Genomic DNA, 13,776 nt, shown 5'->3' on the forward strand with positions numbered 1-13,776 from the left:
ATGAAGGTGGCTAGAAGGTCATAATGGTGCATAATGAAAACCTGTGGCTTTGTGTAACTAAAACGCAAGCTTGATCCACCTGCTGGCTTGTATACAATTTTCGGGAAATTTTTTGGCATTTTGCCAAGGCAACCCTGAAGAAATCTCAAGGCACCCTGGTTGAAAGGCTGGATAAGAGGACCTGAATGTATTCTCTCTTGAGAAGAGGATATTAACCACCTCAATACTGGGCACTTTCGCCCCCTTCCTTCCAGACCAATTTTCAGCTTTCAGCGCTCTAGCACTTTTAATGACAATTACTCAGTCATGCTACGCTGTACTCAAATGAAATTTTTATCATTTTGTTCGCACAAATAGAGCTTTCTTTTGGTGGTATTTATTCACGACTCCATTTTTTTTTTTTTTTTTGCGATATAAGCACAAAAAGAGCAGAAATTTGGAAAAAAAAAAAACAATATTTTCTTCTTTCTGTTCTAAAAGAAATCCAATAAAATCGAATTTTGTCATAAATTTAAGCCAAAATTTATTCTGCTACATGTTTTTGATAAAAAAAAAAATCCCGTTAAGTGTATAATAATTGGTTCGTGTGATCACGGACATATGTACGCAAATGATCATGTACAGATGTGAGCAGGTGATCACGGACATATGTGTGCAGATAATCATTGGGACATATGTGGGGGACAGCTTTTTTTACTATTTGAGGACATGTGTTTTGGGGACATTGTGTGGGGACATGTGTGTTTTACATTATGTGGGGACATGTGCGTTTTACATTGTACATTGTATGGGGACATGTGTGTTGACACTAGGTTGGTGATCAGTGAGTAAAAAGCTGTAAAAAACAGCTCATACTCACTGATCATCAGCCGGCTGCAGCGATCCCCTCTCCTCAGCAACAACTTCCATGTGAGGAGAGGAGAGCTGATCGCCTAGCAACCGGCTGTGTTTACATCACATGACGGCTGTGATTTGGACACGGCCGTCATGTGATCAGGAGGGCCAATCACAGAGCCCTCCTGCCGATCGGAGATGCGCCATGTCCGGGTGACACGAGCGCATCGGGATTGCGCCGCTGCCCGGGCACGCGCGATCCCGCTCCTTTTGGAGGACGTTCCTGAACGTCCACTCAGAAGGACAGAGCGCCCACCCGGCCGTTTATGTACATTGGCCGGGTGGGAAGTAGTTAAAGGGGATATGATCAACATGTACAAATACATTAGGGGTCCATATAGTGAACTTGGTTGAGTTATTCACATTAAGTGCCGGTTCACACTGCAGCGTTGAGATCAGACGTGATTTGCCCGCAAATCATATGTGATCTCTGTGAGATGCGATTTCAGCCATACAGATAGTATGGCTGAATTTGCATCGCATTCGGACGAAACTTGCACAGGACCCTTTTTTTTGGTACGCAGCAGAATCGGATTGCATGGGTGGTCACACCCATGCGATCTGATTCCTGTCCGAATTTGCAGATCGCACTGCGATATGCAAACTGATTTGGGGGTGTCATTAACTTTTAGTTCACACTCCCAGCAGTTTGCATAGTGTAGTGTGAACTGCCGCTGGGAGACATGCAATGCGTAACCCCCAGTGGATTCGCAGGTTTCCCGCATCGCAGCAGTGTGAATCGGCAGAGGAAAAAAGATTTCATCTCCAAATACGGAAAGGTTTCTTCACAGTAAGAGCTGTAAGAATGTGGAATAGACTCCTCCAGAGGTGGTTCTGGCCAGCTCAGTAGATTACTTTAAAAAAAAGATTTCTTAAATGTACATAATATAACTGGATAGTAACATTTATAGGTAAAGTTGATCCAGGGAATATCTGATTGCCTGTCTGGGATCAGGAAGGAATTTTTTCCCCTGCTGTAGCAAATTGGAGCTTGCTTTGCTGGGGTTTTTCGCCTTCCTCTGGATCAACTGTGGGCAATAGGATTGTGTATAGGAGATTGTATTTTTTTTTTTTATTGGTTGAACTAGATGGACTTGTGTCTTTTTTCAGCCTAATTATGTTGCTAATGAATGGGGGGAAATAAAATACATCCAAACGTCAATACAAATAACAGGCCAAAATTTTAGCCAATATGGAATATGGACTATGTTTGGCGGCTTACCTTTATAGAACTCCTATCCTTAGCAGAAAATCTGTGGATTCACAACTGGGCTTTACAAACATCCAGTAGCAATGTTCTCCCTAAAAAAATAAATAAAAATACATTAAAAAAAAAAAAAAAAAACACACCACACACACATTATACAAAAATGTCTGAAAAGGATTCTGTTAAGGATTTCTGCCCATCCTGGAGGGATAAGGTACAGCTCTGTCTCCCTCTGCGACAAGCTGGGCTACATGTTATCTAGTTTGGCATTGGAGTTCAGGTAAGCTTGGTTCTGTGCCAATCCCACAGCCACCCAAGACAGTGACTGGGAGATTACCCATGGTTATTGCATACTTTTTCACAATTTACTTTACTGTCAATTTTTAGGCAGAGCTCAGCAAACCAAAATACTTGATTAGGTTATGAGCAGCAATTCTAATGATTCCTATGATAAACTCTTTGTAACATAAGTTCTATTGGGAAATATGGTTTGCCTCGTGGCTTGCCAAACAAAAAATACAAACAAGCAAAACTCAGAAATGTCTTTTTATCAATATACAAAATAAATCCCTGTATACCAGCGCTGAATAAAAAAAAAAAAAAAAAAAATAGAAATAAAAAAAAAATGACTCCACTTTGTCTAAAAACTAAGTTTTCATTGGGTTCAGGCATCTAACCTTTTATACAATATAGTAGGCATTTACTGCTGTTGGCTCCTTGATGGGGAGATTTCCCATCATTTCTTGAGTAGTCAGGAACGATGGAAAAGCTCTCCAACAAGGACAAAGATGGCACTAGAAATTAAAGTGTAACTAATGGCTAAACTTTTTTTTTAGTTTTGGATAGAGTGGAGAGGGACTAGAACACCATTCAGGTTTTCTTTGCGGTCTGTGCCTCTGTTAGCAAGACTCACCCTCTTTTTGCCACGTTTACCATCATCATCATCAAGAGTGAAAGTAAAAGAAAATCCCAAATTTTGAGTTGACATCAGAACATTAATAGTGGGATATCTTCCAATGAGGACTCTAATTGTAGTGCCACACTGGGACTTTTCACTTGAGGGATTTTCTATCACTTTCTGTTTTGGATATAGAACAGAAAGTGAAGGAAAATCTCCCCTGGTATACAGATGGCAAAAACCTGACTTGGGTTATATCCCTCTACCCAAAATTAAAAAAGTTTTGGCTTTGGTTCGATTATCGGCATGTTGGTGTGCATTGGCAGCCCATCATCTCACCAAAAAAAAAAAAAAATGTAAATACCCTTACATGGGTGCAAATGTAAATACCCTTACATGGGTGCTTTTATCATTTTAAAATCACATCATCTGCTTTAAAAAGTATAAAATGTAGAAGTTATTAAAGTGTTACTAAACGCAGGACCCTGCATTCACTATATCATGCAACTATTTTAGTAAATATAAACTGCTTAATACCATTTTCCATCACCAGTAGTAAAAACTCTCTAGCAATACATGCCAAACTGAGGGCTGCAACTAACGATTATTTTCATAATCGATTAGTTGGCCGATTGTTTCGATTAATAACCTTAAAAAAGTGTGGTGTATAATTTAGTTACTATGTAAAGTTTATAAAAAAGGCAATTTATTCTTAAATAGCTCTATGTAGTGGTAAATATAAATAACCAACTGTACGGTTAGGGAGTAAAATCTCTAATCCACTCTGAGAATAAAAGACAGAGAGATATACTATATACACTATTAGAGGTTGAATCTAGTAAATATCAGACTCAGATCAATTTTTTTTTTTTTTTTAAATAAAAAAAAAAAAAAAAAAAAGACAGTTTTGCAGATTTTCAGACAGAATTGTAATATATTATATGCTGGCCATACAAAAAACAATGTCTTCAAATTTTTTTTTCATTTTAAGCACGTTGGTTGGATTTTCTAATCGTTAGTGGGGTCAAATCGACGTTTGTTTTCAACCACAGTGACGGGAAAATTTAGAAAATTATAGAAAACTTTGTGGTCAAAGGAATTTTCAGACAGTGTATGTGGTTTTCGTTCAGAAATTACATTTGTTTAAAATAGAATGTTAAAAGCGAGTGAAAATTTCAAACATTCTGAAAATTTCAAACATTCTTTCATTCAGCGAATATACAAATATTTTTCGTATTAATATTCTTGTCTGAAAATTGATCTGTGTGGCCAGCGTAAGGCTCGGTACACACCTATGCAGTTTGCTTTTAATCTGTTTCTGCAGTGCATTTTGATTTTTTGCGCACGTGATTTTGCTGCGATTTGCGTTTTTGCATTTTTTTTATGCCTTCTTTTGGCCAATTTGTTGTTGGGCAGATTTAAAAACAAAAAAAAAAAAAAAAAAAAAAAAACACAAATTGCTGCAACAACGCATTACATGCTTTTCTGCAGTTTCTCCATTGAAGTATATTGAACCATTGATCATTACTTAAGATAAAAGAAATACAGTGCTTTGAAAAAAGTATTCATACCCCTTGACATTTTCCACATTTTCTCATGTTACAACCAAAGACGTAAACATATTTTATTAGGACTGTATGTGATAGACCAACACAAAGTGGCACACCGTGAAGTGGAAGGAAATGATAAAATGGTTTTCAATTTTATTTTTACAAATAAATATCTGAAAAGAGTGCCCCCCCCCCACCTTTCACTGCAATTACATTGGTGATGTCTCTACCAGCTTTGCACATCTATAGAGTGACATTTTTACCCATTCTTCTTTTCAAAATAGCTTAAGCTCTGTCAGATTGGATGGAGAGCATCTGTGAACAGCAATTTTTGCCAAAGATCCTCAATTGGATCTAGGTCTGGACCATTCTAACACATGAATATGCTTTGATCTAAACAATTCCATTGTACCTCTGGCTGTCTGTTTAGGGTCGTTGTCCTGCTGGAAGGTGAACCTCCGCCCCAGTCTCAAGTCTTTTGCAGACTCTAACAGGTTTTCTTCTAAGATTGCCTTGTGTTTGGCTCCATCCATTTTCCCATCAGCTGACCAGGTTCCATGTCCCCTATGAAGAAAAGCATCCCCACAATATGATGCTGCCACCACATTTCACAGTGGGGATAGTATGTTCATGGTGATGTGCAGTATTAGTTTTCCGCCAGACATAGCATTTTGCTTTTAGGCCAAAAAGTTAAATTTTGGTCTCATTTGACCAGAGCACCTTCTTCCACATGTCTGCCGTGTCCCCCACGTGGCTTCTTGCAAGCTGCAAACGGGACTTCTAATGGCTTTCTTTCAAAAATGGCTTTCGTCTTGCCACCCTTCCATAAAGGCCAGATTTTTGGAGTGCACGACTAATAGTTGTCCTGTGGGCAGATTCTCCCACCTGAGCGGCCATGGGCCTCTTGGCGGCTTCTCTGATTAAAGCGGAGTTCCACCCAAAAACGGAACTTCCACTTTAAGTGCAGGTGACCCCCTGACATGCCACATTTGCCATTTGGGGGGGGGGGGGGGGGAGCGGATACCCTCTTTTTTTTTTTTACAAATAACGTGGTGATTTATTTGAAAAAATAGAAATATACATGAGATATATATAGTGCCATTACAGTTATACAATGTACAGGATTCACAAAAGGGTGCAGTTTGATTATATATCACATACAAATCATATATTCTGCAGCATGATACTGAATAATGCATTCATGAGTCGGATATAGTCATCTATATATACGTAAAGAATAACCAGACTACGAGGAATCATTGGGTATATCAACGCATGTGGTTGCATTTTCTAGCCACATATCCCAGATCTTGCCATATTTACCCGGGCATCCCCTGTGAACATAGATCTCCTTTTTATAGGGCAAGACCTGGTTAATTGCTGAAATCCATTCCTGAAGCGTTGGTGGTGTGATTTGCAACCATTTCTTTGCTATGAACAATACCTCCTGAAGGAATATTTTGTGAAATTTATCCAAATCTGGGTCAGGAAATATTCCCAGCAAGCACTGTTTGGGGCACAGCGTCAGGGGGGATCCCATCTTGTCGTGTATGAATTTAACAATGTGAGACCAATAATCCTGTATCACTGGGCATGCCCAAAGAAGGTGAAAGAAGGTACTAACAGGGTTATCACACCTAGGACGTAGTGGATTATGGTCAGGTTTATATTTAGCCAATCTGCTAGGGGTCAGATATGATCTATGCATAATGTAGAGTTGTGTAAGGCGATCAGACATTTTGGTGGACACCTTTTTGTTAGTACCCAGTGCATCCTCCCATTCATCGTCCTCCAACTCCCCCAAATCCCGGGCCCATCGTTCTTTCAAATTATATGCTAAAGTTGTTGCGGAGGGTCGGAGTAGGCAATCATAGAACACCGATATAAGTTTGTGGGAATCCCGACTTGTTAAGATACACAAAACATCTAAGTGCTCTACATTGGGGGAAACATTGCTGAATTGTGCTTGGAGGGCATGGCGAAGCTGGAGGTATCGAAAGTGCATTGAATTGGGAAGATGAAATTCCCCTTTGAGCTGTTGAAACGATTTAAGTACATTATCACAATAGACGTCAGATAAGTATCTCACCCCCTGGTTCAGCCATATGGTGAAGTCGGGAACAGTTAACATTTCTCGCAAACCGTGGTTATCCCACAATGGTGTGTGAAAATGAGTGAGTGGTATTTTTAGTTTGCGGCCTATTACTTCCCATATTTTACAATGGTGATGCAGTAAACTTTTACGGCCACTCATTTGTCCAACACCCTTAAGGTCCCTGAAAAGAATTTGGAAGGGGTGCGTTAGTCCACGGGCATGGGGGGAACATATCAGAGTCAGGTATCGTTCTCTATCTTGTTTGTCTAAGAAGAAAAAATTAGACAGTTGCGCAGCCAAGTAATACAGGTTGAAGTCCGGAAGTGCCGCTCCCCCCAACTCTGTAATGCCTGCCAGGATAATTTATGTCGGGACGTCCCCCATACAAAAGGAGTTGAGAAGGGCCTCTATGGATTGGAGGAGAACCATTTTGATAAGGTTGACCCGGCCCATCACCCCCCAGTGGTAATTTAGCCCATGTCTGTGTCTTGGCTTTTAAGCCTGCTATCATGGGCTCTAAATTAAGCCTAATGTAGTCTTCTGGTGTGCAGGTTATTACAATGCCGAGGTATGTCATGGAACTGACTCTGAGGAGAGGGGACGAGGCCATTATATCATCGGGAACGCTAATGACAATGGGAAGAATCAATGATTTGTCCCAATTGATCTTTAAGCCAGAGTTATTACCAAAGTTTTGGATAGTCTCGAGAGCTACTTTTAGGGATGGGCCAGCATCCGCTAGATACAGCAACATATCATCCACATATAGGCTGATCTTTTCCACCAATCCTCCACATCTCAGCCCATGGACAGCTGGATGTGCCCTGAGGGAGGAGGCAAGGGGTTCCATTGCCAAAGCATACAATAATGGGGATAAAGGGCAACCCTGACGAGTACCCCTAGAGAGGGGAAAGAGATCAGAGACTTTTCCATTAACCAAGACCCTGGCACTCGGATTCTGGTATAGGAGCTGGGTTCATCTAATGTACTTAGGCCCAAATCCGAAGCATGTTAAACATTCCCAAAGATAGTCCCACTCGACGGAGTCGAATGCCTTAGCGGCGTCTAGGGACACTACTACTCTGGAACCCAGTTGGTCATGTTCCGCCTGTAGATTCATATGTAGTCTGTGCAAGTTGAAAGCTGTATTTTTTGCTGGCATAAACCCAGTTTGATCTGGGTGGATCAGGGTAAGGATCACCTTATTCAGGCGTAGTGCCAGGATCTTGGCCAATATCTTAATATCTAAGGGAGTTCTGGGTTTTTCCCAGGTTTGGGTATCGGCACAATGTAGGCTTCACACATGGAGGGAGGCAAGGAACCAAATTTAAACATGTGGGAAAATAATTCATGTAGTCTGGGAACCAAGGTGTCGATATATGCCTTGTACAATTCAAGGGGGAGGCCGTCAGAGCCGGGTGCTTTAGAAGGTTTAAGCAGAGACATGGCTTCTATTATGTCGTCTTTAGATATGGGAGCCTCTAACATCATAGTCTGGTCATGTGTCAGAGTGGGCATTTCTATATCAGCTAAGAGTGTCACTATTTCCTCTCAGGGATTATTGGCGGTAGAGGAATACAAAGATGCAAAGAAGGAGCGGAGCTCCCCAGGCACCAGATCAGGATCAGTAATTAGTTCCCCATCAGCAGCACGAAGGGAGACCACAGCAGGAGGTCTATGATCTAAGTGGGCTAAATAAGGCAGAAGATGTCCCGCCCGTTCTCCACATTCATATACCCTCCGTTTGTGATAAAAAAAATTCCTTTCAGCTTTATGAAAAAGAAGACTGTTTACAAGTCTAGTTTTTAGTTTTAACCGATCCGCAGTGGATGAGGTTTGGTCGGCCAAGAAAGCTCTTTCAGCCTCCCCTAGGGATTATTCTGCCTGTCTGACCACTTGGGAGGAGTTCTGACGGTATCTAGATATACGCTGAGATAATAGCATCCTGGCGTATGATTTAAAAGCGCCCCAAATCATCTCAAATGGTGCGGTATCTTTGTTAATCTGGAAGAAAAATTCCCATTCAGCCCCAACGTCCTCTAGTTCAGGAATAACCGTCAGCCAAAAAGGGTTACGTTTCCATGTATATGTCTTGGGGGAAGGGTCTGTTCGAAGTGTAATCCAGTACGGAGCATGGTCAGAAAGGACCCGTGGGTTAAAACCCACCTCGCCTAATATGGGGAGAATAGCATGGGAAATCAGGATTAAATCTATTCATGACATAGAGTTATACGATGTGGAGAAACACGAAAATGCCCTGTCTGTAGGGTGTCGGTGCCTCCATGTGTCCACTAAGGCTAGGTCTCTAAGAAGTTTACCAAATATAGTATAGGAATGAGTGGGATTATCAGAAAGTGTCAAAGTCAGTCTGTCTAAGTCTTTGTGCATAATATTATTAAAATCCCCCAACCAGATCGCAGGAACGGTAGGGAATTGGGACATGAATGCTAGCCCCTCCGTCAGAACAATGAATTGAAATGGGGGGGGTATGTAGATGGCCAGCAGTAGAAGTTCTAAGCCGTTTACCTTGGCATGTAAGAATAAGAACCTGCCTTGGGGGTCAGATCTAAGCGTCAGTAGTACAAATTGCACTGTTTTTGCTACCAGGATGGCCACACCCTAGAATTTGTAGTAAAGGGGGTTTAAAATAACCAACCCACCCATGGCTTTTTAAGTGCCAACAAAAGTTGGCCTGTAAGATGAGTCTCTACCAATACCATGATCCCTGCATGTTGTGCCTTAAAGTGGGACAGGACTGCATTACGCTTGGGTCTAGCTCTAATGCCACGTACATTCCATGTAATACATTTTATAGCAGGCATGTTGATAGGGCACAGGCAGTTCTGATAAATTCCACCTTATCAAGGACCTCCATCTGTTTGCCCGCAGACTCCTCTATAAAGTCATTTTTGATAAACCCCAACCAGGCACATGTCCTAATGATGAAACATCCAATCTTCGGATTAACATAGAAGAACAAAGAGCCTACGAGGACCTGATGGCACTTTGGGAGGAGGGACACACGGACGGCGACGCCTCTGGTTGTTTGCACCAGCCGGAGCTGTCGGTCGCCGGTGTGTCCTTCCCCCCCCCACAGTCCTATAAACCAAAGTCCAAAAACTTTCCCCTTTTAAATACGAACCCCAATATCTGGGCATTTGTCACACAAACCTCACGAGCAATTGAAGAGTCTAAATTTCGTCCCTCTGCATCATCTAATTTAAATGCAAATCAAAAAGCTGCCATTCGATCCCTTGAATCGAATCAAAATATAATAATTAAACCTGCCGATAAAGGCGGCAATCTAGTTATTATGGAAACATCCCAATACATTAATATGTGCAATAGAATCCTATCCAATCAAGAGTGGTATCGTCCCATCTCTAAAACACTAATACAAAATTTCAATACCGAATATTACAATATTATTTTCAAGGCATACCATAGAGGCATCATAGACAAAAATACGTGGGATTACCTCAATGTGAGGGACCCACGAATCCCTACGTTCTATGCCCTACCAAAGGTACATAAATCCATGGTGGACCCTCCAGGACGCCCCATAATATCGGGCTGCCTGTGTCTTACAGAAAATGCCAGCTGTCTAGTAGACAACTATTTATATCCTCACGTCACTTCCCTTTTTTCCTACATCAAGGATACTATAGATCTATTAAAAACTATTGAAGATATCTCTCTTCCACCAGGCACCTATCTAGTAGCATTGGACATCGAAAGTCTTTATAACACGATCCCCCATAACAAGGGCATTGAAATTATAAGTAATCATTTGCAAGAGAGAGGCCCCTCATTTGAAAAATATAATAATTTTGTCTTAGAACTTCTCAACTATATACTGAGACACAATGTCTTCATATTTAATTCTTCCCACTACCTCCAGGTGCAGGGGGTTGCGATGGGGACTAAATGTGCCCCATCGTATGCCAACCTGTACCTGGGGGGGTGGGAAAAAGACCTTTTTTCCAGGGACGACCTGACCCATCTTTTGGAGAAGGTCGTCTCCTGGCATCGCTACATAGACGATGTCTTTCTATTTTGGTCTGGGTCAGAAAGAGAACTGTTTGAATTCCTTGGTTTGATCTCCGTTAACAACTTTAACCTACGTTTCACTATGGAACATAGTTTAACTGCAATTAATTTCTTGGATCTCACCATCTCAATTGATACTACTGGCAAACTAAACTCGTCACTTTTCAGAAAACTCTCGGCAGGGAACACCATTCTCCACGCAGATAGTGCACACCCTGGCCCTTTATTGAGGAGCATTCCGTATAGTCAGTACTTGCGTTTAAGACGCAATTGCAGCAAAGACAGAGATTTTCAACTAGCAGCCAAAGATCTATATAAAAGACTATTGTCCCGTGGATACAGCCATGCATGCCTCAAAAGGGCATACAATAGGGTCAAAATACAGAATAGAGATTCCCTACTGTTCTCAAAAAAGCCTTTTAAAAAATCTGAAACGGTAAGATTGATTACTCGCTACTCTAACCAACACAAAGAAATCAGAAATATTATAGCAAAATTTTGGCCTCTTATTTCTGCCGACTCAGCAGTCAGCAAACACATCAACTCTTTCCCTGAAATAACCTACAGACGTGTCCCTTCTTTGAAGGACCGTCTGGTTCACAGTCATTTCCAAGATACCCTAAAAAACAAAAATCCCCGCCACATAGGCATTTCCCCGTGTGGTAAGTGTGACGTCTGCCCCTATGTAGAAAATACATCACAATTTTTACTTCCCAATGGACAGTGGTACTCAATAAAATTCAAGGCCACATGCCAAACTCCCGGCATAATTTATTTAGCTCAGTGTGTTTGTGGCGGTTTTTATGTGGGCAAAACAAAACGACCATTCTACAAACGAATTAGAGACCACATAAAGCCAATTTTGAAAAAACAAATGGATACAGCCATTGCCAGGCATGTGGGACTGTATCACAACTTTAACCCTAGAACTATAAAGTTCCTTGTTCTGGAACATGTACCATTGGACGAAAGAGGGGGCAGTGCCGATCGGACACTGCTCCAGCTTGAAGCCCGCTGGATTTATAGTCTCCAAGCTACCCATTTTCCAGGCTTTAATGAAAGCCTTAGCTACAGACCCTTCCTCTGAATATAGCTGCCTGTATCAGGTTGGTGTTAATTAACATCTTACACCTTCTCAATTTGCCCTTCCCCCCTTTTTCGTCCCCGTTTACTCCCCTTCTTCTTCCCCCCCCCCCCCCCCCATACCTTTACCTTCCCTCTCCTCAAGCTATTGTACCAAATGATCCGTTCTTATTACATTTCAGTATGTAATTATGTTAGTGAAACGTTATATTTTGCCTTGTAAATCTTGATTAATATTTAATTGCTGTTTAATGTTGCTTTATCATGGAATTATATGTTCATTGTAACTGTAAATCATGTAATCACGTTGTGCGTTGTCCCTCTTTAGCACCGATCGGGATCGGTGGGTCTATGGTCCCCCCCGACTCGACCGGTTACTCCCCTGACCCATCTCGGTCAGGCCGCTCCAGTCCGGTCTAGCCACAACAGCGTTGAGGGGGCTGTCGCATCCACACGGACGCCCGGGGCACATCCCTGTTGATGTGCCCATCTCGCGCCGTGCATCCCATCCAAACCAGCTTCACTGCTGGTTACCACCACAACCTTCCCCGCCTCCTTCGTCCCTTGACGCGGTCGCTGAATGGGAGGAGCGGCCGAGCATAGCAGTGCGCATGTCAGCCGTCTCCACCGGCGCGGTCACTCATGGGATTTGAAGTCTTGGCGAGGCTCGGTCTCCTGGGCTTGCGCAGTGGCGCCATCACGTCCGCATCGAGCCGGCAACGTCACACGCCGTCTCGATGGGGAGCAGTATTTAAACCGGCTGATCTGACAGCTATGTCTGCCAGCGCCGGAGGATGTAAGCCAAGATCTTAGCCAGGTAATGTGACTGGTGATGCTCACCATACCTTGCTCTATACTTTACACTCATGTCCATATGCTTTTTGTCCTGCATATACATTGAACTCTTGTTGAGTCTCTATTTTACGTATATATCCTCTGTGCATCAACTTCAAACCCTTACACCTTGAGCATATCCAGATCACTTTGCTGATCGAAAAACATTATTTTCAATACCTTTTATTAAGTACACTCCTACCTCTGTCTACTCTCCTCCACTCTTTCTGTGAGGAAGCAACATCTTCTATCTTTATTATTTATTTTTATCTCATTTTCGTTCTAGTTGTAACGTATACACCATCCATCTACTCTCTGGCTATTATTACTTTACCACCTCCGCTGTTTAACTGCACCTCCCAGACAGCAGCTTCAATTAACCATAGGCGTAAGTGATACGTACTCGATTTTTATGCTCTCTACAGATTCAATTAACCTTTGGTAGAACGAGATTTCTTTTGTTTTGATACTAAATATTTTCATATATACAACAGCTTCTCCTTACTGCTCCCTGTGGTTGCAAATTAAGCCCTCCTGCTGTTCCGCTTGGCTGTGTCTGCTTTTGCTGGTTTTGATGAGATTACCTAGGGTCAACCTTTTTTTGGGGGTAAGCTTTTTTAGATGCTCTGGAGTGACAACACACACCTCATTATGTTTTTCTTTTTCTTTTGTTGTATTACTATGGTAACAATGTATATTTATGCATATAAAACCCCTTTTTTTTTCTCCCCCTTCCCATTTTTCTTTGTAGAATTACTAAAAGTGTTGGATGACGCGCTACTTAATTGCATACCCCTTGATAAAGCGACAAATGCGAAACATGTCGGGCTAGTATGCAATGACCACTATTTATGAATATGTAGTGTATATCCTACCTGCCATTCCCTATTTTTTGACCACTTTTGCTTTGTTTTAATTGTATTGTCATATTTGATGAGTATATGTGCTTGTTTTTAATGTTAACAATAAAATTGTTTTTTTAAGAAAAAGAGATAAGATATCATAATCATTTTCTATATGTAACTAATTTGCACCGTTAAAATCCCTCCTCTCCCTTTACTCATAATCCAATTTTTGTTTGGGATGTGGTGCCTACTCTGAGGGTGTTCCCCTATTTTCGGAACCTAAACCTACACAAAAAGGGCACAGGCATCTCGTGCCCCAG

The 13,776-nt window shown here is 41.7% G+C and overlaps 1 protein-coding gene across 1 annotated transcript in view; it reads right to left on the minus strand.

Annotated features, from left to right (window-relative positions):
- ZNF518B (zinc finger protein 518B) overlaps positions 1–13,776 on the minus strand; it is a 63,865-nt gene that overhangs the window by 15,875 nt on the left and 34,214 nt on the right. Inside the window, exon 2 of the mRNA XM_073610098.1 lies at positions 2,117–2,196. The gene's annotated coding sequence lies outside the window, so the exon portion shown is untranslated. The remainder of the gene's footprint in view (positions 1–2,116; positions 2,197–13,776) is intronic.

The sequence above is a fragment of the Aquarana catesbeiana genome, linkage group LG01 (assembly GCF_042186555.1).
Source record: "Aquarana catesbeiana isolate 2022-GZ linkage group LG01, ASM4218655v1, whole genome shotgun sequence".
In the NCBI taxonomy this organism is placed as follows: domain Eukaryota; kingdom Metazoa; phylum Chordata; class Amphibia; order Anura; family Ranidae; genus Aquarana; species Aquarana catesbeiana.